A 27,567-nucleotide genomic window follows, 5' to 3' on the forward strand; every position below is an offset into this window, starting at 1 on the left:
CAAAAATAAGACTTTTCCAATGCCCGGAATCGATTATTAAAATTTCCAAAATTTGGTCAAAATCACAAAAATTCACAATTCCATCATCAACACTTAGGCAAAATTTCGGACTTGCATTCAAAAAAACTGACTGAACCTAGACAAACTTACTTGACCCCTGACAATTTACCCTATTTCAAAATTGCATCCTGCAGGAGGAAGCTCAATAATCTCTCAAAATTGGACAGGACTCTGGATCATCAAAACAGAAACCCTAAGGCTTAACCCTAATCCAGATGACTCAAAAACCCTAAAAGCAGAGAGAGAAACAGGCAAAACCGAGCAAAAAGAGGGGGTCCCCATTTTAATGGGGCGATGTGTGAAATGGTCACAACAGGAAGGAACACTCATGTGACAAAGGTAGATGGCAAACAAAGACAAACATCAACCCCCCCAAAGCACTTTATAAGTAGTTCATGTACAATAAGACACAAGATGTGCAACATCCCAAGTATACAATGCATGGTGGCACTTTATATCAATGTGTTTGCATAAATAAAATGCAACAGAAAGAACAACCAAAGACGAAACATCCTACTCAAAAAAAAAGATCCCAAGACCTGAAACATCCAAGATATTCACCAGATTGCTGAAAATAAAAAAACTGAATAAAATATACCTAGAGCAGAATCTAGAAAGAAAACGCATATGAATGGAAAGAACACAAAACAAATTTTTCAACAATATAAAGTTTTCGAAAAACAGAGTTCGAACGCTCAATTGATGTCTCTCGGAGTGCAAAAAAGAACCTCTAGCTTTGACAGCAAAAAAAAGCCATAAAAAAACAAAATCAAAAGTTCAAACCTCGAAATTTGGATAAAGCTCGAAAAGAGTTTTCCGACGATATAAGGTTTTTGAAAAAGCACCTACGTATGACCAAAAGAAAAAAAACCCCTATTGTAGGGCATAAATAAAAGTAATTTTTTTTTTTGACGAAAATACACATTCGCAGGTATAGTCGTACGGATTTCTGTGCCTCAAAATTCGTGGAAACGACCTTTTGAATCCAATTGTGAGGTCCTTTTGGCACCAAAATATACCAAAAAATCAGTTACCCCCAGAAATGGTAAAAAAACAACTGCACAAACCCCCGAATACTCAAATCTAAAGAACAAGACCTAAAATCTCTCATGAAGAGAACAGGGGCATGCAAATCTGGAGCTCTGATACCATATTGGAGTTGAGGAAAAATTAACTCTACAGCTCCCAAAGATCACCTGCAAAAAAGCTATGGAAGCCAGAATTCAGAGATCCAGAAAAAGAAGTCATATTGATTGTGCAACAAGAATGCAATTCAATAATTACAGTTGTTAAAATACAAAGAGAGAATCTTTATAAAAGGATACTCGAAACCCTAAAGGTGAAAACCCTTAAGAATTATAAGATTCTTAAGTTTAGCTTAAGCATGGAATATAATAGACTAATAATTAAATAAATAATTATTAGCTAATAAAAAATAACTCCAAAGCTAATAAAAGATAACTCCAATAGTAACCTTAATGTTGATCATTTTATTTTGTAACTTCTTAGATAAAAATTAAAATTTAACAAAAATTATTCAAAAACACAAAGGAAACGAGATATAAATCTTAAAGAATGGCCTAGGTCTATCGCCTATTGTTTAAGTTGTCGCCATTGGATATTCCCTTTGGTCCTTAGAAGGGGCTTTTTGATCCTTAGAAGGGGCTTTTTAGTCCCTTCTAATAATTTTTTTAATATTAAACAGTATATTTGTACATATTACAATGTTGTTTGGTCAATTGCATTGACCAAAATATTATTAAGGAAATGGTCAATACCCAACTCTATCCCTTGCTTCTCTAAATACACAACAAAAATGTCACTCTTGCAATTTCTCCCACCAAACTGTGAAAAAATAACTAGTTCAAAAACTGTTAAACTCTCTTTGGATCTCCTCTTTATCAAACTGTCAGACAACCATTCTTGAAAGAGTGGCCTTCAACCTACCTGTTCGAAGGGCAACCAAGTAAATCTACAATGTTTTTCATACAACATGCTACCAACTTGTAATCTATTTGTTAGACAAAATAAATATGTGCATAGCATCTTTTAGAGAGGAGAGAAAACAATCACACAAATGACTCAACCTATCAATCTCAATTTTAAATTAAAATCCATTTATATTCAAAGCAAAAATGGAATGAAATGCATACACAAGAAACACACAAAACAAAGGCACACAAAAAAGTGATAAAAACAAACTAAAAGGTCGGCACATATATGTACCAGGTCCCTGAGTTAAAAAATGGGATTTCAACCTATATTCTATAAAATATGCTAACCTAAAGCCAAGGAAAATTGTATGCTAGTATCCCATTTGAAATAGTAAAGAAAATGAATCAATGGTAAACAAATTTCATGAACCAACAAAGCTCAACAGGATGATACTTTAGCTTACTATTTGTAGATGATTTTTGCATGTGCAAAATGTTTAAAGGCCAATAAACAATACAATGCTACAACAACAAATTGCAAAGCAAGGCATCTACAAACATACCAGAAGCCCAATAGGGCATTGCAGATGTATGTCCTATGAGGTTAGTGAACTACTGAACTGCATCTAATGGAGAAGAACCTGCAAAGATGTAGAAGTCCTGTGAACCCCCAATAACCTGCTAACTTGAAGCTACAACAACAAATTGCAAAACAGGGCATCTGCAGACATACCAGAAGCCCAATAGAGCAATGTAGATGTATGTCCTATGAGATTAGTGAACTACTGAACTGCATCTAATGGAGACGAACCTGCAAAGATGTAGAAGTCCTGTGAACCCCCAATAACCTGCTAACCTGAAGCCAAAGAAAATTGTATCCCTACTTCCCATTTGAAATAGTAAAGAAAATGAATAAATCCAACAAACCTACCAAGAGCTTCCAAAACAATGAATCCAAAAAAAATATTAAACCTTGAACCAAAATTACTAAAATTCAATGGTAAACAGATTTCACGACTTGATAAAATCCATAACCAACAAAGCTCAACAGGCTGATACTTTAGCTTACTATTGTAGATGATTTGCATGTGCAAAATGTTTAAAGGCCAATAAACAATACAATGCTGCAACAACAAATTGCAAAGCAGGCATCTACAAACATACCAAAAGCCCAATAGGGCATTGCAGCTGTAACTGCATTTAATGGAGACAAACCTGCAAAGAAGAAGTCCAGTGAACACCTGATAACCTTAGTTGCACATCAATAACCTTTACTATGTCAGCCAGTAAAAAACCCATCCCATAGTTTTTTTTTTTAAGCAAAAGGCTAAGGCCTATAATATATTAATTATAAGATAAAAGAGATTACAATATATATTGATTATAAGATAAAAGAGATTACAATTCTAGGATGCTAGAAACATTTGACCCCTAAGCTACTAAATCCATCCCATAGTTGTGTCCATCAATCGAACACTATAATAAACATTAGTAAAAATATTTATGATAATAAACATTTAGGCTTTCTAAATCCACAACTATCAAATGAATGTTTTTTAATCACAAAATAATTTTAAGTAATGACTTTTGGAACAGTATTTTGTCATTCATGGCTTTTTACCTAGAGATAGTAAAAAATCCATCCCATAGTTGTTCATCAATAGAACACTACAATAAACATCAGTAAAAATATTTATGATAATAAACATTTAGGCTTTCTAAATCCACAACTATCAAATGAATGCTTTTTAATCACAAAAAAATAATTTTAAGTAATGACTTTTGGAACAGTATTTTGTCATTCATGTTTTTTACCTACAAAATATTTTGATGGACAACAAAGTATAGAATACAGGGGAATTCTATAATCATTTTAATGATATTAAAAAATCATCATTTATAAGAAATAGGAAGATAAAAATGACAGAATGGATAAAAGGTGCAGATAGCATAGCCATTCCCTCAACAATTTCATATCTGCTCACCCAGCTAAAATTACCCTTCCTATTATTAATCAATTCAAACTGAAATAGTAGTGAAGCTGATGTGGGAAGGCTTGTACTGATCACCTCTCCATGGGACTTGTGCTCGATAGAAAATTCCAAATGGATTACTGTGCAGGAGAAGATCAACTCAATGCCTGAGAACACAGAGAATTCAAATACTGGTTTAGCTGTTTTGGAAATATGGCTTCCTTCTAGAGCAACTAATAGTGATCTAGGAAGCAGGTCATAAAGAAATTCCCATCTCTTCTTCTGTGCACTGGTTATATGAACTCTTACTGGGTCCTGCTTCTCACGCCTGCATTAGAATCACACTTCATAAAATACATAACCAACAAAGCTCAACAAGCTGATACTTTAGCTTACTATTGTAGATGACTTGCAAGTGCTAAATGTTTGAAAGCCAACAAATAATACAATGCTACAACAACAAAATACAAAGCAGGGCATCTAACATACCAGAAGCCCAATAGGGCATTGCAACTGTATGTCCTATGAGATCAGTGAACTGCTGAACTGCATCTAATGGAGACGAACTTGCAAAGAAGAAGTCCAGTGAACCCCCAATATAACCTTGTATGTCAGCTTACAGCCAGTATATAAAACATCGATCCCCTAGTTATAACATCGATCCTCTAGTTATTCATCAATAGAACTCTATAATAAATATTTATTAAAAATATTTATGATAATAAATATTTAAGCTTTCTAAATCCATAACCATCAAAGGAATGTTTTTACAATCACAAAATAATTTGAAGTAATGACTATTGGAACAGTATTTTGTGATACATGTTTTTCACCTACAAAATATTTTGATGGACAACAAAGTATAGAACACAAGGGAATTATATAATCATTTTAATGAAATTATATAATCATTTTAATGATATTAAAAAACTATCATTTATAAGATACATTTGATCCCAACATAAGAAGATAAAAAAGACAGAATGGATAAAAGGTGTAGATAGCACAACCATTCCCTCAACAATTTCATATCTACTCACACAACCAAAATTATCCTTCCTATTATAATCAATTTAAACGGAAGTGATAGTGAAGTTGATGTGGGAAGACTTATACTGATTACCTCTCCATGGGACTTGTGCTTGATAGCAAGCTGTGTAGGAGAAGATCAACTCATTGCCTGAGAACACAGAATTCAAACACTGGTTTACCTGTTTTGGAAATATGGCTTGCTTCTAGAGAAGCTAATAGTTATCTAGGAAGCAGGTCATAAAGAACTTCCCATCTCTTCTTCTCTGTATTGGTTATATGAACTCTTAGAATCTCACTTCATAAAATACATAACCAACAAAGCTCAACAAGCTGATACTTGATACTTTAAACTTACTATTGTAGATGACTTGCAAGTGCAAAATGTTTGAAAGCCAATAAACAATAAAATGCTACAACAACAAACTACAAAGCAGGGGCATCTAACATACCAGAAGCCCAATAGGGCATTGCAGCTGTATGTCCTATGAGGTCAGTGAACTGCTGAACTGCATCTATGGATATGAACCTGCAAAGAAGTAGAAGTCCAGTGAGCTTCCAATAACCTTGTATGTCAGCTTAGATCCGGTATAAAAAAACATCCATTCCATAGTTGTTCATCAATACAACTCTATAATAAACATTTACTAAAAATATTTATGCTAACAAACATTTAGGATTTCTAAATCCATAACTATCAAATGAATGTTTTTTAATCACAAAATAAATAAGTAATGACTTCAGGAACAGTATTTTGTGATTCGTGTTTTTAACCTTCAAAATATTTTGATGGACAACAAAGTATGGAACACGGGGGAATTTTATATCATTTCATTGATATTAAAAACTATCATTTATAAGAAATATTCGATCCCAACATAGGCAGATAAAAAATACAGAATGGATGAAAGGTGCAGATAGCACAAATATTCCCTCAACAATTTCATGACTGCTCACCCAGCCAAAATTACCCTTCCTATTATTAATCAATCAAATAGAAGTAATAGTGAAGCTGATGAGGGAAGGCTTGTACTGATTACCTCTCCATGGGATTTGTGCTCGATAGCGATTCCAAATGGATTAGTTGTGCAGAAGAAGATCAACTCATTGCTTGACAACACAGAGAATTCAAACACTGGGTTAACTGTTTTGAAAATATGGCTTGCGCTAGAGCAGCTACGAGTGATCTAGGAAGCAGGTCATAAAGAACTTCCCATCTCTTCTTCCTTGCATCGGTTATATGAACTCTTGCTGGGTTCTGTGTCTCATGCCTGCATAAGAATATCACTTCAAAAGATACATAAGCAACACAGCTCAACAAGCTGATACTTCAGCTTACTATTGTATATGACTTGCAAGTACAAAATATTTGAAAGCCAATGAACAATACAATGCTACAACAACAAACTGGAAAGCAGGGCATCTACAGACATACAAAAAGCCCAATAGGGCATTGCAGTTGTATGTCGTATGAGATCAGTGAACTACTGAACTGCATCTAATGGAGATGAAACTGCAAAGAAGTAGAAGTCCACTTAATACCCAATAACCTTGCATGTCAGCTTACATCCAGCATAAAAAACATCCATCCCATAGTTTTTCATCAATAGAACTCTATAATAAACATTTAGTAAAAATATTTATGATAATAAACATTTAGGCTTTCTAAATCCATAACTATCAAATGAATGCTTTTTAATCACAAAATAATTTTAAGTAAAATGACTTTTGGAATAGTTGTCATTCATGCTTTTCACCTACAAAATATTTTGATGGACAACAAAGTATGGGACACGGAGAATTCTATAATCATTTTATTGATATTTAAAAACCATCATTTATTAGAAATAAATGATCCCATGTCCAACATAGGAAGATAAAAAAGATAGATGGATAAAATGTATAGATAGCAGTCATTCCCTCAGCAATTTCATATCTGCTCACTCAACCAAAATCACCCTTCCTATTATTAATCAATTCAATCAGATGTAATAGTGAAGCTGATGTGGGAAGGCTTGTACCGATTACCTCTCCGTGGGATTTGTGCTTGATAGCAATTCCAAGTGGATTAGCTGTGTATGAGAAGATCAACTCATTGCCTGAGAACACACAGAATTCAAACACTGGGTGAGCTGTTTTGGAAACATGGCTTGCTTCTAGAGCAGCTACAGTTATATAGGAAGCAAGTCATAATGAACTTCCCATCTCTTCTTCTCTACATGGGTTATATGAACTCTTGCTGGGTCCTGCATGTCATGCCTGCATTTGAATCTCACTTCATCAGTCCTTTACTCAAGTCCGAAGGATTAAAAAGAAAAAAAGAAAACCACAAGCCTAATGTTACCTTACAACATTTTGCTGCAAGAATATTAAAATAAACATCAGTGAAAACAAACCAAAACATTCATTCTCAATAAAATAAAATAAACACTGAAAACTGAAAGATAAAGAGAAAAATGGTCATCTAAATTTGAAGTGTTTTATCTACAGATCCAAAATTACAAAGGGGCAAAAACAACTATTGGGTATTAACATTAAAGCATTAAATCATCTCCAAAATCAAACATGTCATGCCAACTACTGTCATCGTCATGCAAACAACAACAAAAGCTTCAAGGGTAGAGGGTAATAATACTAAGGGTGTATAAAACAATTTGATAGAATGTCTCAAAAGAATGTGGTCTCAAGACTATTTAGACAGAGGGTTAATAAGGGAATAATAGTAAGGGTAAATAACCAGGGCTTACATACTATCCATCAGCCGAACGTCATTGTGCTGCACCAGTTGTTTGTGGTTGTGTTATTTATCTCTTGTTTTGTTTATTGAGGTGGCTTTCCCAATAGTGACCAAAAGATTGTGAAGGCAACAGTTTGTCATGTAATCATTGAATCACAACTAACATTTAAAGATTATACAGGTTTCAAAATATACCCAAATATGTGTAGCGGTCTGAGTTATATGAATTCCTTGAGAATTATGGATAATAGCATTTAATAGTAATTTAATGGTAAGAAGTAGAATAGGCCATCTTGTTAGACAAAGAGGAAAAATGGCTAAGAGATCATCTACTATGTTCTTGCTATTAAAGCTCTTCCCTTAGTATTGAGTAGTGTCATTTGTAGCTTCATTTCAGCAGATTGCAAACTTGTATGCAACTAATTTTCCTATTGAAAAGAGAATGAAATCAAATGAGATATACTTTATTAAAATATCCAGACCGGATGTGTGTTGTACTGAACACATTTTCTGTCAAAGAGCACGGAAAGCCTTCTGGTGAATAGACTTCGAGATGATTAGGTAAATACAACTCCAAACAGGTTTCCAAAAAAGGTTTCTCAATCAAAGGACAATGTTACAAAGAATTCAATTTGATATCTGCATAGATCAGACAATTTGAAATAACATGCAGTGCACGATGGCTGATAATGCATGTATCCTACTCCCCTGTTTTTCCTTTTCTCCAAACCTATGCTATGATCAATATTTATATTAATTTGATATCAATCGACATAGGAGATGTTAGTGAAATCAGACAGATCAATCTACATTTTTTCCAATACTTGTGGATGGTCACGTACCCAAAACAAGGACATTTCTTGTTCAATAATCATGCTCCGTTGTCTATAGAAGATGAAGCAGACAGTAAACTTAGAAAGAAAATTAACTTTGGTGGAGTCGAAGATTTGAAAGTCTCAAGCAGGTTACAACCTTGGTTGCAACTGTGAGCAGACAATTCTATGTAATTGATAAATGCTTCTACATTCTTTGTTCCATTGATGTCATATAAATTCTATGATGCTGAGGATCACAGATTCGACTTAGCTCATCCAAAACTTATAATAGTGCTTATTGTACTTAATCATAGGCTATTTTCTTTTTATTTGTTTTTCTTTGGAGAAGTCCACCTTGGTTATATTTGAATCAATTGGCATCTATCATTCTGCCATGTCTAAAACTATGTGAAATTATTGGCTACACAGAATGAAATATTTTGGACCCGTGCCATCATTTGTACTATTACAGAAGCAAAAAATTTGATTCTCATAAGCTTCAGCATGTAATTTGATTTTGGAGAGTATTACTAATGCATCAGGTTAGATTTACCATTTGTTCAATAAATCGAATTCAGATGACACAGACCCGTTACTATAGATTAATTGTGAGTTAGTTTATGTTAATATTAAAGTATCTGAACCATATAAAAGCCTAACTATTTATCTATCTTTATGAATGATAATCTTGATCAGTTAAGAGTAATTTGATAAGGAGTATCACTGCAATTAATCAATTATTTATGGACTACATAAATGAATTTAAGATGTTATTTATGTGGTCCTGTCTAGTTAGCTTATTTGCTGTTGAGTTAGATATTTCTTAGCAACAGGCCTATTGAGTGTAAATTGATTGAACAACTTGACTGGTCTTTCTTTTGTGCACACATGATTACCTAGAACCGAACACTTACTACCATTGTCACTGAGCTTCTTGCTGCCTCTGAATTCAGTGCCATTTTTGCAGGATTTCAAGCCTGTTCTTTTATCATCTAAAGATAGCCAGAGTCTATGGAATGAGAGATAAAACAGTTAGAAGTGTTTATGAGGTTACGGTTTGGCATTTTCATGGTAAAATTTGAACAAGTGGATTCATTTTGCAAAATGCAGCATACATGAGATTGTATGAATGCTGCTTAAATAGGTGCACTGCCAATTGATATTAAGTAAATTTTCACTTTTAAAAATATGAAAAAAACCAAGGCAACTGGCAAAAACAGTCCATACAGATTTTCTTGTATTCAGCAGTTTCAACTATTGTATGTCATGTAAAATTTGGATGTGCATCGATACAGGAGTTTATCTTTGTATTTTGCATATGATTTGGCTCTTCCCATTCATAACTACTAGATACTACACTAAAATCATTTGCAATTGAATAAGATGGTCCCATAATACTTGAAACAACTTTGTGTTTAAATATATGGGGTTGCTAGTTTACAACATGTGAATAGCATATCTAGGAAATTGCATTATATTGGGTTTCATGGCATGACATCATCCATGGCACTGTAGGAAAGTTACTAATATGGTGGTGAGAATAAGTTCATAATCCTTGGATATAATCCTTGAATCAGAAACAACTTAAGAGACAAACTAAAATGTTGTTTCATATTATTTTACTAAGAATCATATCCAACTGTTAGTATCTTTTGGTTCACTATTGCAGTATAGCAAATTCTGGTAAAGTCTATAGGAACAGTATGCACAAGAAACACTCAAAACAAAGGCAGTAAGTAACACAAAATGGTGGTAAAAACAATCTAAAATGTTACATACATATACATATTGGCTCCTATTTTTTATCATTCATGTCAACCTAATCAAACACTTCAACTTCAACTTCAATATTGTTGATATTAATTAGGGAATGGCGGATTCCAATTGCCTTAGGCAACATTGGAATCCGCCTAAAAGGGCTGGGCCCTTTTCCCATACGTATAGGGCAGAGCCCTATCCTCACAGCAACCCTTAAACTGCGCCTCACAAGCCTAAAAACACTCAACATGTTGCTAATAGGGCCGACCCCACTTACATGGCATTTAAGTAAAACAAATATAATTAAATTAAAGCTAAAGGAAGCCGACCTACACAAAAGGGTTTCTCTCCACATATAAGTAAAGGAAAGATCTTATCATTATCAAATCAATTCAATCTGCTTCTTCATGCGAAACCTATATGCCTAATGCGAACTCCAAGGAATCACAAGACATCTGCAAATTAAAGGTGGTGTGAAATACATGACAGCTACAGCAACATACATATAGAAGGAGGTGCGAAATCATGACAGCTACAGCAACATACATCTGCCATTAGAAGGAGGTGTGAAATCCATCACAAGGAATCAGCGAATTCCTTGAAGGTCTGCAATTTAGGTTAAGGCAACATCAGCATCCATCTCTCACATAATAGCAAGTAAATGTTGAAGGCAGCCACCTCGATCTACCATACCTCCAGTGACAACAAAATCTGAACCTACAAGCACATGAGATAAGTGTTGTAATGTTTGCATAACTATAATCCATAATCAAATCTGAGGATCTTTTCTGGCTAGGTTTTCCTCCTAGGGTGTTTTCCCAGGGTAACTGTGACTTGTCTCTATTTCTTTATTTTTCTTTGTTGTGTGAAATCTAAAACTATAAATCTCTAATCTAATTAATCTAATTAGTAAATAAATTCTGATTTTCCGAGTTTTAGTTAATCTGAAAGTGTTAAAATAACATGGTATCAGAGCTATAGGCTAGATCAACTTTCAAATTTTAGAATTTTAATTCTCCTTTATTTCCAGATTGTTGTCGCATTCACAGGTCAGGTCAATGGGGCTGAAAGTTGAAGATAGGCTTGATGGGAATCTCAATTTTACTGCATGGAAGGTTCGAAACAAGTTGGCTCTAGAGGAAGAAGATCTTCTCCAATTCATAAAAGCGAAAGAGCTAACTGAACCTACGAATGTAGCTGAGCTAAAACAATTCAAAAAGGATGTTGTCAAGGCTAGGAAGATTCTCATTGATTCAGTCAAAGACCACCTAGTCACCTCTATTGCCTCATTTACTACTGCAAGGGAAATGTTCAGATATCTACAAGGTACATATGAAGTTAACAATCTCAGTAGGGCAATTACTTTAAGACAACAACTACATAATATCAAAATGGCAAAAGAAGATTTTGTTATTTCCTATTTTATGAGAATTTCAGAACTAAAGAATCAACTAGGTTTAATTGGTCATAACATGGAAGACAAAGACCTTGTCATGATTGCCTTAAATAGTCTACCTCACTCGTGGGAATCATTTATCCAAACCATAAGTGGCAGGACTAAGTTACCTACCCTTGATCGCCTTAAGAATGATTGCATCCAAGAAGAGTCTCGCCTCATCACAAGAGGGCAAACCAAAATTTTCCATATAGATGATCACCATATGCTTGCAGCTCAATGCAAGAAAGGGGGAAATTGGAAGAAACCTTATCCAAAAAGAAATAGGGAATTCAGACCTTTTAGTTCCCAACACCCTTGGAGGAAACCAAGAGATACCTCTCGTGTCCGATGCTTTAGGTGTGACAAATTTGGTCACTATGCTAAAGAATTTCAGAATAACCCTAACCAAAGTGAAGTCAACCTAAATGAAGTCTCAGATCAAAATAATGACTTCTTATTCATCTCCGCTCTGTCTAGCAGTGTTCCTTCCGATAGTATTACATGGCTGATTGATAGTGGTGCCTCCAGACACATCACAGGCTACTGTGATCACCTTTCGGACTAAGTAGAAAAGGATACCAACTTTCACGTGGTAATTGGTGATGACGCTCGTTATTCAGTAAGAGGTTATGGATCTACTTCTCTAAATTTAGACTCTAGTATTTCCTTGCACCTCAGTGATATCTTGTTTGTTCCTGGAATTAAAAGAAACCTAATTTCCATTTCTGCTCTAGAAGATAAAGGTTATCAAATTGCATTTTCTGAGGGAAAAGTTCTTGCTTGGCCTAAGAAATCTAGTTTTAAATCTGCTCGTATAATTGGTCATAGATATGATAGTCTGTATAAGCTCTCTACTAACCCTATTCAAGCCCTCATTAATGAGGTTCCTGAATCCTGTCAGTTATGGCATAGAAGACTTGGACACTTGCATTATCAAGCTCTTCCATCCCTTGAAAAGCTAGTCAAAGGTATGCCTAAACTCAGTCAAATCCATGATAACACTTGTAAAGGTTGTGCTATAGGTAAAAATGTTAAAAGTCCATTTCATAAAAGTGAAAATAGAGCTAAAGACAAACTAGAACTTGTTCACTCTGATTTATGTGGTCCTATGTCTATAGCATCTCCTAGTGGATTTCTTTATTACGTAATCTTCATAGATGATTTCTCTAGGAAAACTTGGATCTACTTCTTGAAATCTAAAGAATCTGATGAAGTCTTAAGTAAATTTAAAGAGTTTAAAGCATTAACTGAAAACTCCTCTGGTAAAAGAATTAAATGTTTAAGATCTGACAATGGAGGTGAGTACACCTTCGGTAGCTTTCATGACTTTTGTGTTGAGTTAGAAATTAAGAGGGAGTTTTGTGTTCCATACAATCCTCAACAAAATGGTGTTGCTGAAAGGAAGAATAGGACTATTGTTGAGGCTGCAAAGGCTATGATTCACGATCAAGATTTGCAGACCTTCCTATGGGCTGAGGCTTCTAGAACAACAGTATATATCTAGAATAGATATCCTCACCGTGATCTAAAGAACATGACCCCTGAAGAAGCCTTCACAGGATCCAAACCAGACATCAGTCACCTCAGAATTTTTGGAAGTCCCGTTCATATTCATGTGCCCAAGGAAAAGCGATCCAAGTTGGATCCCTCCGGAAAAAAAGGCATGCTAGTCGGCTACAGTGAATCCTCCAAGGCATTCAGGATATACATCCCTGGTCAAAGGTATGTTGAGGTAAGTAGGGATGTTACATTTGAAGAAGATATTGCTTTTAAGAAATCAAAAGGTTCTTGTGTTATTGATGAAGCTAATGACAATCAAGATATGAATGTTGATACTAACCCTGAGATTCAGAGGGAGCTGGTTGAACCTCCACCTCAAGATGAACATAATGATCCACCAGAGCCCATGAATCCCACTGATATTCCTAGTGACATTGTCGTTACCAAAAAGAGGCCTCTTTGGGTAAGAAACACCATTCAAGAAGCCGAAAGATTTGCTGCCCCCAGTGGCACCTTCCATGAAACTAAGAGACCACAAGTATTCTCCAACTACGTTGCATTGATGTGCAATCTCATCGAAACTGAACCTTGCAATGTTGAAGAAGCCTTGAATCATCATGCCTAGAATATTGCTATGGATGAAGAATATCAGTCAATCATCAAGAATGATGTTTGGGATATTGTGCCCAGACCCAAAGGCAAATCTGTTGTTTCCTCTAAATGGTTATTTAAAATTAAACATAATGCTGATGGTAGTATTGAAAAATATAAAGCTAGATTTGTTGCTCGTGGTTTTTCTCAAAAGGAAGGCATAGACTATGAAGAAACTTTTGCTCCTATTGCTAGATATACTTCTATTAGAACAATAATAGTTATTGTTGCTGCTAGAGGCTGGAAACTACATCAGATGGATGTTAAGACTGCCTTCCTTAATGGTGTCATTGAGGAAGAGGTCTATATTGAACAACCTAAGGGTTATGAGATTCAGGATAGATTAACTCATGTGTGCAGGTTGAAGAAAGCTCTGTATGGCCTTGAACAAGCTCGTCGTGCTTGGTATGAAAGAATTGATAAATACTTGTTAAGTCTAGGTTTTCATAAAAATGATGTTGACACTAACATATACTTTAAGTTAGTCAATGATGAAATGCTAATTCTAGTTCTATATGTGGATGACCTATTCCTTACTGGTAAAAATGAACTTATTGTTAGATGCAAGGAAGAACTAGCTTCAGAATTTGAAATAAAAGACTTAGGTCTAGAAGTATGGCAAAGTTCGAACAAAATTTTTCTAAGTCAAGGAAAGTATACTATTGACATTTTGAAAAGATTTAGAATGATGGATTGTAAACCTATGTCTACTCCTATGGAATCTAACTTAAAGAAGTTAAGTGTTTCTGCAGCTAACTCTGATTTTACAGATCCATCAGAGTACCGACAGTTGATTGGATTACTGATGTATCTAGTTAACACAAGACCAGACATATGTTTTGCTGTGAATGCTCTCAGCCAGTTTATGAGCATGCCCAAACATGTTCATCTTGTCGCAGCCAAGCACATCCTAAGGTACCTGCAAGGCACAGTTGGTTTTGGGCTGAAGTATCCACTTAACACTTCAATAACTTTGGAAGGTTATTCAGATGTAGACTGGGCTGGAAGTGTCAAAGGCAGGAAAAGTACCTCTGGTATTTGCTTTAGCTTGGGATCCACAGTGATCTCATGGGCTTGCAGAAAACAATCCTCAGTGGCATTGAGTACTGCTGAAGCTGAGTATATTGCAGCAAGTGTAGCTTCTAGAGAAGTTGTGTGGCTTCGTAAGCTTCTTGCTGGGCTGTTTGGTCAGTTGTATAAAAATGTTTGTCAATCCAGTGTTTCATGACAGGTCAAAACATGTGGAAACCCATTATCATTTCATTCGAGATATGGTGCAAAGAGGTGCCATTCAGCTGAAGTACATCAACACTAATGAGCAGGTTGCAGATATCCTCACCAAGCCTCTATCCAAAGTGAAGTTTGTGTACTTCAGGGACAGACTTGGTATTGTGGAAAATGAATCCCTAATTGAGAGGGAGTCTCAATCTCAGTAATTCATTATGTTGTATCAAACCATCCTCTGCAGGCAATGTAAGGTGGAATTGTAATATTCTCAAAAGGAAGTGTAAATATTAACCATCCTCTGCGGGCAATGTAAGATGGTATTGTAATCTCCTCATGGAAAAGTATAATTATTAACCATCCTATGTAGGCAATGTAAGATGGTATTGTAATCTTCTCAGGGAGAAGTGTAATTGTTAACCATCCTCTGCGGGCAATGTAAGATGGTATTGTAATCTTCTCAGGGAGAAGTGTAATTGTTAACCATCCTCTGCGGGCAATGTAAGATGGTATTGTAATCTTCTCAGGGAGAAGAGTAATTATTGACCATCCTCTGTGGGCAATGTAAGATGGTAGAAAAGATCCTCTCCACCCTCTGCGGGCAATGTAAGGTGGATCCAGTCTATGCTTGTGTGCAAGCTAGAAGATTATATTATGTAATTCCATTCTTTACTTGTGTGCAAGATGGAAGATTATAGTTATGGTTCTCCTCCCTAATTAAGAGGGAGTGTTGATATTAAATAGGGAATGGCGGATTCCAATTGCCTTAGGCAACATTGGAATCCGTCCAAAAGGGCTGGGGCCCTTTTCCCAAACGTATAGGGCAGAGCACTATCCTCACAGCAACCTTAAACTGCACCTCACAAGCCTAAAAACACTCAACGTGTTGCTAATAGGGCCGACCCCACTTACAAGGCATTTAAGTAAAACAAATATAATTAAATTAAAGCTAAAGGAAGCCGACCTTTCTCTCCACATATAAGTAAAGGAAAGATCTTATCATTATCAAATCAATTCAATCTGCTTCTTCATGCAAAACCTATATGCCTAATGCAAACTCCAAGGAATCACAAGAGATCTGCACTTAAAGCAATCTGCAAATTAAAGGTGGTGCGAAATACGTGACAGCTACAGCAACATACATATAGGAGGTGTGAAGTCATGACAGCTACAGCAACATACATCTGCCATTAGAAGGAGGTGTGAAATCCATCACAAGGAATCAGCGAATTCCTTGAAGGTCTGCAATTTAGGTTAAGGCAACATCAGCATCCATCTCTCACATAATAGCAAGTAAATGTTGAAGGCAGCCACCTTGATCTACCATACCTCCAGTGACAGCAAAATCTGAACCTACAAGCACATGAGATAAGTGTTGTAATGTTTGCATAACTATAATCCATAATCAGATCTGAGGATCTTTTCTAGCTGGGTTTTTCCTCCTAGGAGGTTTTCCCAGGGTAACTGTCTTGTCTCTATTTCTTTATTTTTCTTTGTTGTGTGAAATCTGAAACTATAAATCTCTAATCTAATTAATCTAATTAGTAAATAAATTCTGATTTTCTAAGTTTTAGTTAATCTGAAAGTGTTAAAATAACAAATATTCCTGGCATTTTTTCTTGTAAAAACAATAGCAGCCACCTAAATTTTTTTAGAACATTCCAAACTTCTCAATACTAGAAATTGAGATTTCATTCTCTATTCTATGAAACTTGCTAACCTGAAGCCAAGGAAAATCATATCCCCATATCCCATTTGAATTATTAAAGAAAATGAAAAAATCCAACAAACCTACCAGAGCTCATAAAACAAGAATCCAAAACAACATTACACCTTGAACCAGAAAAACTAAATCCCAATTGTAAACAAACTTCACTCCTCAGTACAATATAACCAATAAAGCTTAGTTAGCTCATACTTTGGTCTTACTTGTGTAGATGAGTCACAAGTTTTGTAAAATATTTGAAAGCCAATAAACAATACAATGCTACACCAGAAAAACTGCAGAGCAGGCCATCTATGGACATACCAGAAGCCCAATAGGGCATTGCAACTGTATTTCCTATGAGGCCAGTGAAATGCTGAACTACATATAGTGGGGACAAACCTGCAAAGAAAAAGTCTAGTGAACCCCTAATAAGCTTGTATGTCAGCTTAAAAAAACATCCATTACATAGTTGTTCAACAATAGAACTCCATAATTAACATAAAGGCTTTCAAAATTCATAATACCAAATAACCAAGGCTTACTATCCATCAGCCAAACATCATTGTGCTGCATGAGTTGTTGGTGGTTTGTGTTATCTATTTCTTATTTTGTTTATTGAGGTGGCTTGTCCAATAGTGACCAAAAGATTGCGAAGGCAACAGTTTGTTATGTAACCATTGAATCACAACTAGCATTTAAAGATTATATAGATTTCAAAATATACCCAAAATATGTGAAGCAGTCTAAGCCATACAAATTCCTTGGGATAATACCATTTAATAGAATCAATGGTAATAAGTGGAATAGGCGATCTTGTTAGACCAAGAGGAAAAAAGGCTAAGAGATTATCCACTATGTTCTTGCTATTAAAGCTCTTTTCATAGTTTTTGGTAGTGTCATTTGTTGAAATGGATAGCTAGTTCAGATTATATTTTAATGTTGCCTTGTGGCAATTAAAATTTAATCATATTGTAATAACATGAGCGATTCAATGTAATATTGGGCTGGGCCCAAAATTGAACGCGTTATAACTTGTCGAATTTATGTAGGCCCCAAAGTTAGCACTAAAAGGCAAATTGCAAAAATTATGTAAAAGGGCGGCAACCTTGCCCAGCCGACTTGGATAAATCACGAGTATGAATCTTGTATATAAGCAAGATTCATTTCATACATCAAACACATCATTTTCATTTAAGCGAATTTCTTGTGTGCCTTATGCGAACTAAATCTCCTATCATTCAAGTTGTCCTCTTGAGCGAATCTGATCCAGGACAAGGATAGTCATCTTGAGCGAACTTGGGTATCAGTGTGCGAAGTTGGTGAGCGACCTAAGTCTCCATTCTGCTGTGACCTGATCTGATTATTGAGCGAACTTGCTAGGCATCTTGCTGGGCGAATAGGTGTCTTCATACTGCTGCGATCTCCCTCTCCAAGTAGCGCCGATATTATGCCCCTTCTAAGACAGCAAGATTTATATTCTGCAACAGCATATACATTGATTTCAGTTGGGCCAAGTCTCTGTGAATCTGCCCTAGGTTGATATCACAATCAGATAAGTAATCTGATCTATACTGTTCATGTAATCTGCTTATGAATAAAAGATTTGATCTAGATCTTTGATGCTGGGTTTTTCCTCCAAGAGGGAGGTTTTCCCAAGGTACTATTGTGTTGTTCTTGTGTTGTTTTGTGCCATAATGTGTTGCATTTTCAGTTTCTGTTATTTACTTTAAATCTGATTACTAAAATCAACATGGTATCAGAGCTTGGTTCGAATTAGGGGTAATCAGATTGATTGTAGTTGTTCCTCCTCTTCCTATTTGCTCTTATCACTTCATTCCAAATGTTGAATTGTCTTAGGGTTGAAGATAGATTGGATGGTGCATCCAACTTCACGTCATGGAGATTCCGAATCATGCTTGCATTGAATGGTAGTGATCTTGTAGACTTTGTGGAGAGATCATCCATTGAACTTGAGGCAGAAGAAGAAAAGATTTCATGGAGGAAGAAATATTTTCAAGCTCAGAGAATGTTGGTTGACTCCGTGAAGGATCATATTGTACCTATCATCTCTAAGTTGAAGAATGCCAGGGAAATGTTCAAGACATTGGAAGAGATGTACGAAATCAACAAAACCAGCCATGCCCTAGCTTTGAAGCAGCAGCTCCATCACATCAAGATGATGAAAGGTGAATCCCTCATAGCATACTTCATGAGGATTTTTGATTTGAGAGATCAGCTCTCATCCATTGGGAAGGTTGTTGATGACAGTGACTTGACCATGCTTGCTCTCAATGGTCTTCCGGCATCTTGGGAGTCTTACATTCAAGGAATTAGTGCAAGATCAGAACTTCCCAAGTTCGATCGTTTGAGAGCAAATTTCATACAAGAAGAGTCACGGTTGATAGCAAGAGGAATTGAGCATGATCATTATGATGTAGAAAATCAAGTCCTTGCTTCGCATATGGTTAAAGGCAAAGGAAGGAAGTGGGATAGAGACAAAGATTCAGATCCTGCCCCTAAAACAAAAAGGAAGAAGGACTTATCTCACATCCAGTGCTTTAAGTGTGACAAGTATGGTCATTTTGCTCGGGATTGCAAATTCAGGTCCACTCCTCTTGCTTCTTCTGCAGAAGTTGGCATAGGGACATTTCAAGAGGAGCAAAGGTCAAATGAAGACTTCCTTTTCTAAAAGGAGGAAATGTTAGAGTGAGCTTGACATCTTTAGCTTCAGAGGGAGCTTTGTCAAGCTCAAAGGGAGCCAGTTTCTTTCAGCCTCAGAGGAAGCCACATCTTTTGGGTAATGCATTCTTCTCTGGGAGAAGTTTGAGGTGAAAGCCCTCCTTCCACCCTCTACGAGTAGGCATGGTGGATCCACCCTCTGCGAGTAGGCATGGTGGACCCACCCTCTACGAGTAGGTATGGTGGGCATCATTGAAGAAATCCCATCCTCTGCGAGTAGGCATGGTGGTCCCACCCTTTGCGAGTAGGTATGGTGGGTATCATGGAAGAAATTCCATGATGAGTTCGTTCACCCTCTGGGAGTAGCTATGGTGAACGTATCATTTGTTTCATCCACGGGAGTAGCCATGGTGGTAGCCACTATGTGACTTGATTATTCATAGAATCCTCTCTAGCTAAGAGGGAGTGTTGAAATGGATAGCTAGTTCGGATTATATTTTAATGTTGCCTTGTGGCAATTAAAATTTAATCATATTGTAATAACATGAACGATTACATGTACTATTGGGTTGGGCCCAAAATTGAACGCATTATAACTTGTCAAATTTATGTAGGCTCCAAATTAAGCGCTAAAAGGCAAATTGCAAAAATTATGTAAAAGGGCGGCAATCTTGCCCAGCCGACTTGGATAAATCATGAGTATGAATCTTGTATATAAACAAGATTCATTTCATACATCAAACACATCATTTTCATTTAAGGGAATTTCTCATGTGCCTTATGCGAACTAAATCTCCTATCATTCAAGTTGTCATCTTGAGTGAATCTGATCCAGGACAAGGATAGTCATCTTGAGCAAACTTGGGTATCAGTGTGTGAAGTTGGTGAGCGACCTAAGTCTCCATTCTGCTGCGACCTGATCTGATTACTGAGCGAACTTGCTAGGCATCTTGCTGGGCGAATTGGTGTCTTCATACTGCTGCGATCTCCCTCTCCAAGTAGCGCCGATATTCTGCCCCTTCTGAGACAGCAAGATTTATAATCTGCAACAGCATATACATTGATTTCAGTTGGGCCAAGTCTCTGTGAATCTGCCCTAGGTTGATATCACAATCAGATAAGCAATCTGATCTATACTGTTCATGTAATCTGCTTATGAATAAAAGATTTGATCTGGATCTTTGATGCTGGGTTTTTCCCCCAAGAGGGAGGTTTTCCCAGGGTACTGCTGTGTTGTTCTTGTGTTGTTTTGTGCCATAATGTGTTGCATTTTCAGTTTCTGTTATTTACTTTAAATCTGATTACTAAAATCAACATCATTTGTAGCTTCAATTTTGCATATTACAAACTAGTGTATGCAGCTAATTTTCCTATTGAAAAGAGTATGGAAACAAATGAGATGTACTTCATTAAAGTATCAAGACCTAATGTGTGTTGTACTCAACACGTTTTCTATCAAAGAGCATAGAAGGCCTTCCAGTGAATAGACTTCAAGATGATTAGGTAAAGACAACTCCAAACAGGTTTCCAAAAAAAAAATCTCACACAAAACTTGATATCACACTCAATTTCCATAAGAGTTCACATTTGGTGTATAAATAAGACAAGCAAACTGTTTGAAATAAGATATGGTGCACGATGGTTGATAATGCATAACATCAACCATATTCTTCTTTACTCCAAATCTACGATATGATCTATATTTATATTAACTAAGATATGATCTAAATGATATCAATCCACATAAAAGATGCTAATGAAATTAGACAGATCAATCTACATTTTTGCCAATCTGATTCGCTTATTTGCTGCTGAATATATTTCTTAGCAGTATTCTCACACAAAACTTGATATCACACTCAATTTCCGTAAGAGTTCACTTTTGGTGTATAAATAAGACAAGTGAACTGTTTGAAATAAGATATGGTGCACGATGGTTGATAATGCATAACATCAACCATATTCTTCTTTACTCCAAATCTACGTTATGATCTATATTTATATTAAGTAAGATATGATCTAAATGATAACAATCCACATAAAAGATGCTAGTGAAATTAGACAAATCAATCTACATTTTTGCCAATCTGGTTAGCTTATTTGTTGTTGAATATATTTCTTAGCAGTAGGCCTATTGGGTGTAAATTGATTAAGCAACTTGTCTGGTAACTATTTTGTGCACACAAGAATACCTAACCGAAAACTTGCTACTACTGTCACTGAGCTTCTTGCTGCCTCTGAATTCAATAACGTTTTTGCAAGATTTCAAAGCCTGTTCTTTTATCATCTAAAGGTGACTTGAGCCAGTGGAATTAGGGATAAAACAGTTAGAAGTGTTTATGAGCTTAGGGTTTGGCATTTTCATACTAAAATTTGAACAAGTAGATTCATTATGCAACATGCAACATAAATGAGATTGTATGAATGCTGCCAATAAAGGTGCACTGCCAATTGATATTGGGTAAATTTCCCCTTTTAAAAACATGGAAAAAACCAAGACAACTGGCAAAAAACTGTCAATACAATTTTTATTGTATTTAGCAGTTTGAACTATTGTATGATATATAAAATTTGGATGTGTATCAGACAGGAATTTATCTTTGTATTTTACACATGATTTGGCTCTTCCCCTCCTAACTACTCGGTACTACACTCTGATCATTTGTAACTGAGTAAGATGGTCCCATAATACTTGAAACAACTTTGTGTTTAAACATGTGGGGTTGCTATTTTACAACATGTTAATAGCATCTCTAGGTTAGAATTGCATTATATGGAGTTTCATCGCATGACGACATCCATAGCAGTGTAGGAAAGTTGTTAATCTGGTGGTGAGAACAAGTTCGTAATCCTAGTTATATGCATACTGGATTTATTCCTTTAATCTGAATAAACTAAAATTTTGTTTCATATTATTTTACTAAGAATAATATCTAATTGTTAGTATCTTTTGGATCACTCTGGCACTATAGCAGATTCTAGTCAAGTCTAAAAGAACGGCATACACAAGAAACACTCAAAACAAAGGCAGTAAGTAACATAAAATGATAGTGAAAACAATCTAAAACATTATGCACATAAACGTACCGGGTCCCATTTTTAATCATTCATGTCAACCTCATCAAGCACTTCAAATTCAGCTTCAATAATCCCCACAGTTTTTCCCTAAGAAAAAAATAGCACCCAACTAATAAATTTTCAAAACATTCCAAACATCTCAGTAATAGAAATCGGGATTTCAATCTCTATTCTATGAATACCTGCTAACTTGAAGCCAAGGAAAATCATATCCCCGTATCCCATTTGAAATATTAAAGAAAATGAAAAAATCCAATAAACCTACCAGAGCTCCCAAAACAAGGAATCCAAAATAACATTACACCCTGAAGCAGAATTACTAAATCCCAATAGTAAACAAAACTTCTCTACACGGTAAAATACATAACCAATAAAGCTAAGTTAGTTGATACTTTGGCCTTACTAGTGTAGATGATTCGCAGGTTCTTTAAAATATTTGAAAGCCAATAAACAATACAATGCTACACCAAAAAATTGCAGAGCAGGACATCTATAAACATACCAGAAGCCCAATAGGGCATTGCAGTTGTATGTCCTATGAGGTCAGTGAACTGCTGAACTACATCTAGTCGAGACGAACCTGCAAAGAAGTAAAAGTCCAGCAAACCCCTAATTAGCTTGTGTGTCAGCTTACTGTTAGTATAAAAAATATCCATTACATGGCTGTTCATCAATAGAACTCCATAATTAACATTTAATTAAAATATATATGAAATAAACATTTAGGTTTTCGAAATCCATAATATCAAATGATTGTTTTTAATCACAGAATAATTTTAAGTAATAACTTTTGAAACAGTAATTTGTGATTCATGCTTTTAACCTACAAATTTTTTTTCTGGACAACAAAGTTTGGAACATGGGGGAATCTAAATCATTTTATTCATCTTAAAATTCCATCAATTATAAAGAAATATTCGATCTCAACATAGAAAGATAAAAAAACATAGAATGGTTAAAAGCTTTATCTCCTACATCAAAATATACACATTGAATTTTCTTAATTCAATTGTAGAATTTAATGACGGTGACAAGTAAATACCTGGTGCAATGTAAGCGCTAGAGCACATGGTGGCTTCCCTCTGCATGAGTCCGACTATCCAAAACAGATATCCGAGCTTCAGTGTGGATGTCCATTAGTACATTGGTGCACATCTCCATGCACAACCACAGGATTACAGTCATGGTACAGATAGCACTGCCATTTCCCCAACAATTTCGTATCTGCTCACCCAGCCAAAATCACTCTTGCTATTATTAATCGATTCATAAAAAAGTAACAATGAAGCTAATGTAGGAAGGCTTGTGCTGATTACCAGATACTGAAAACCAAGCTACCATATGAGGAGTTGAACAGAACCTCTCCGTGGGATCTGTGCTTGATAGCATATCCAAATGGGTTAGCTGGGTAGGAGAAGAACAACTCATTGCCTGAGAACACAGAGAATTCAAACACTGGGTTAGCCTTTTTTGAAAATATGGTTTCCTTCTAGAGCAGCTACTTGTTATAAACAAAGCAGGTCATAAGGAACTTCCCATTTCTTCCTCTCTGCATCAGTTATATGAACTGTTGCTGGGTTCTGCATCTCATGCCTGCATTGGAATCTCACTTCATTAGTCCCTCACTCAAGCCAAAAGGATTAAAAATAAACATGAGTGAAAATAAACCAAAACATTCATTCCCAAAAAAATAAAAGCAGTGTGGAAACTGATATATTAAGAGAAAAATGGCCGTCCAAATCTGAAGTGTTTTATCTATAGATCAATATTCCCAAGAATAACTAATGGGTGTTAGGTGAAAATGTATTAATTACATTATAGCGTTAAATTATCTCCAAAAGAAAACATGTCGAGCCCATCACTGTCATCGTAATGCAAGCAACAGCAAAACCTTCGAGGATAATAATACCAAGGGTAAATAAGCAGGGCTTACAGCTTCGAGGGTAGACGATAATAATACTAAAGGTGTATAAAACTTATTTAATTGTTTCACATGAACATTATTGTGTCAGACGGTATGGTTGGAAATGATCCGGCAGATATGTATGCAAAGGAATGTGGAACCCTAGGCTTAGCGCCTGAACTGTTTGACAGAATTTCTCTAAAGGAATGTGGAGTCATAGACACTGCGTGTGAACTGTTTGACAGAATTCCTCAAAGAAATGTGGTCTCATGGCGTGCCATGATCTCTAAATTCACAAAATGGTACATGTGGAATGACCAATTAAAGGAGATCTGTATTAATCTGGTTATGGCGAATGTTTCACCATTTCCTCCATCTGATACGATTGGGACTGAATCCATTCAAGTGGAGGGTGAAAATGGTGTGAATGGTGAGAAAAGGTAAGGAAGAAAGGAATCAGGAAGTTGCTATAAGAGGATTAAAAAGTTACTGAGACTAAATAATTTCAATCCAAAATGAAAGTTCCTTACTAAGTTTATCAAGCCAACTTGAATTGATTGGATTTGTAACAAACAATAATGAAATCTTTCTTGTCTATGAAGGATTACCTGGAAGAAGAATTTGCCCTCGGTTGCTCTGTCTCTTCCTCTGCTCTGCCTTTCCCCTGCTCTGCCAGAAAAATGTAACACCAAAAAAAAGACAGACAGACCAGCGTGCACGCTGAAAACCAGAAAAATTAAAAATGAAAACAAAGCAAACACACAGAAATTTGAAGAAAACAGAGAGAAAGAACAGGACAATGACAGAAAGGGACAATCAGAAAACAGAACATCGAGAGAAAGGGGCAATCAGAGAAAGAAAGAATGTCTGTAACGGAATGTAACTGAATTGTTTATATTTATCTTGATTTCAAATGCTTTTTCACGCTCCCATTTGAATTTTCTTTGCCGTTATCATTCTCACAACGGCTAGTATTTTATGGGTGATTTTATTTGTCGCCGGCGGCCTTCCAGCTAAGGGCTCCGGCACGATGATCCATCTGCTAAAGGCTTCTTTGGTCACCACGAGCATTTCTATTCTGTTTGATTTCCCTTACCCGCCATCATTATGTTTGATTTATTTTATATTATTCTAAACTATATATTAGTATAATTATTTATCTTAAACTATCTAAAAATGATATCTATTGGAATCAAAACTCAAGAAATCCACTTGATTTGATCTGAAGGGGACCAAAAAAATAATTTAGAGCATATAACTGTGAAGTCATCTAATAGTCTGTACCAAACAGATTGGCATACTATACATATTAGTATTAATCAATTAATGTTATTATACAAAGAATCTTCCTATCTCATGAGTTGTGACATTGACCCAACAATTAAATTTATAATACTTTTAGGGTAAGGACTTCATTGATGTAATTGCAACTTTTCTTGAATATGCTACAAATAATAAAAGAGACTCGAGTACAACAAAATCAATGCTCACAATAATCTTATTGGAGCTATCACTCTTGTATTTTTCAATTATATTTCATTAGACAAAGATAGAGGGTCATTTGACCTTCCCTTGCAATATGCCTATATCTCTAGTTAACACATAATAATCAAGTGACATTCATTCTCCTAACACGTGCAAAGATTAAGGATGGACATCTATTTTTCATTTTGACAAGATTTGTTGCTCATATTTTTGTTAACATCTAGAAGTATGTTATTAAGATGATGAAAAATACCGAGAGTTAATATTTTCAAATCCAAAAAAGAAATTTTATATCGCCAACTTGAACTGATTGGATTTGCAACAAGAAATGATGATCTCCATCTCTTCTTTTACTTTGCCTCTTCCTCTACTCTGCCACAAAAATGTAACACAAAAAAATAGAATAAATTATAAGATGAATAAGATGAACAGATGGACCAAAGTGCAAACTACACACGAGGAAAACAAAAAAAATCAAAATAAAACAAGCACTTGAAAATAAATTGAACAAGTAGATAAAAAGATTTGAACATTGACATAAAGAGACAATCGATAAACAAAATATTTGATAGAAAGGGGAAATCACAAAAAGAAAGAATTTCTATAATGGAATGAAACTAAATTGTTTATCTTTATCTTAGTTTGAAATGTTTGTCCCACTCTACATCCAAATTTGAACTTTATTTTCCATTGTCATTCTCTCAACTATTCATTTAGTGTTGTAATGCGGGGAAATGGGGTTCACTAGCTTAATGCATGCAAACTAGGAAGCTAGGCCTATTTCCATCTTTGATTACATTCAGAAGGAGAATGATCCACTAGACTCAAGATGGATCAAGCACAAAGTGGATGTAGTGGTCCTTCACTATTAAGTTGAAAGTGACTATGCAAATTGTAGGGAAGAATAAATGAATCAGGGGCAAGTAAGCTAAAATGATAGTTTTTTACATGTACAAGAAGGCAACAGGGCCAAAACCCAATTCTGGAAAAATATGCAAAAGTATAGACTGTAACTAACCTATAGTCCAAATTTGAGGTATAATTGCAACTTGGACTTAGTCACTTGGCTTGGGCCACTCTCAGGACTCAATTGCCCAAGGCGTCTCACTCCCATCAATTTCAGCTTCAACAAATTGCAGACCATAGATATTTGTCTAATGATTTTACACCTCTTTCCACATCTTCATCATCTATACCTACACATAGAAAAGAGAAGAAATTGTTGTGGATATAGGGGTTTGCCTAAGTCAAACCGTAGTTTAGGAACTAAACTTGAAATTGAATTGAATTGGAATTGAAATTGAAAGTGTGTTGTTAGGTAGCAAAGGATAGAACTGAAATTGAAATGTTTATACATTCATAAGCCTTTTTTGTGTCGAAATGCTCATGAAGATTCTTGATGTTGACTTGTAATTGACTTAGAAAGAGAAGATCATGGAGGCCATCACAAATACATAGATCTTCCACAAACTCCTAGTCTTCAATGTCTTAATGCTTGATCTCTTGCTCTTGAAATAGAGTTTCATCCTTGTAGTTGATAGATTGATTCATGGATCTCAAAATGAGGGAGAGTATATTTCTTATATACCTCTCCC

General features: G+C 35.5%; 1 long non-coding RNA gene across 12 annotated transcripts; it reads right to left on the reverse strand.

Annotated features, from left to right (window-relative positions):
* Positions 1–1,004: 1,004 nt before the first annotated feature.
* On the reverse strand, positions 1,005–25,586 carry LOC131046248 (uncharacterized). Of its 12 annotated transcripts, XR_009105954.2 has the most exons (17): positions 25,096–25,586; positions 23,901–24,177; positions 23,627–23,808; positions 23,087–23,164; positions 22,594–22,671; positions 17,149–17,226; positions 7,025–7,255; positions 6,432–6,509; positions 6,037–6,267; positions 5,449–5,525; positions 5,091–5,147; positions 4,457–4,612; positions 4,064–4,295; positions 3,159–3,209; positions 2,728–2,805; positions 2,558–2,635; positions 1,633–2,007 (listed from the first exon to the last, which is right to left on the reverse strand). It is a non-coding gene; the product is annotated as an uncharacterized LOC131046248 (long non-coding RNA). The 12 variants fall into 12 exon arrangements; XR_009105957.2 differs by lacking the exon at positions 22,594–22,671 and having other exon boundaries at positions 1,634–2,007; positions 25,096–25,585; XR_009105956.2 differs by lacking the exon at positions 17,149–17,226 and having other exon boundaries at positions 1,635–2,007; positions 25,096–25,585.
* Between the last annotated feature and the right edge of the window lie 1,981 nt (positions 25,587–27,567).

The sequence above is a fragment of the Cryptomeria japonica genome, chromosome 8, assembly GCF_030272615.1.
Source record: "Cryptomeria japonica chromosome 8, Sugi_1.0, whole genome shotgun sequence".
In the NCBI taxonomy this organism is placed as follows: domain Eukaryota; kingdom Viridiplantae; phylum Streptophyta; class Pinopsida; order Cupressales; family Cupressaceae; genus Cryptomeria; species Cryptomeria japonica.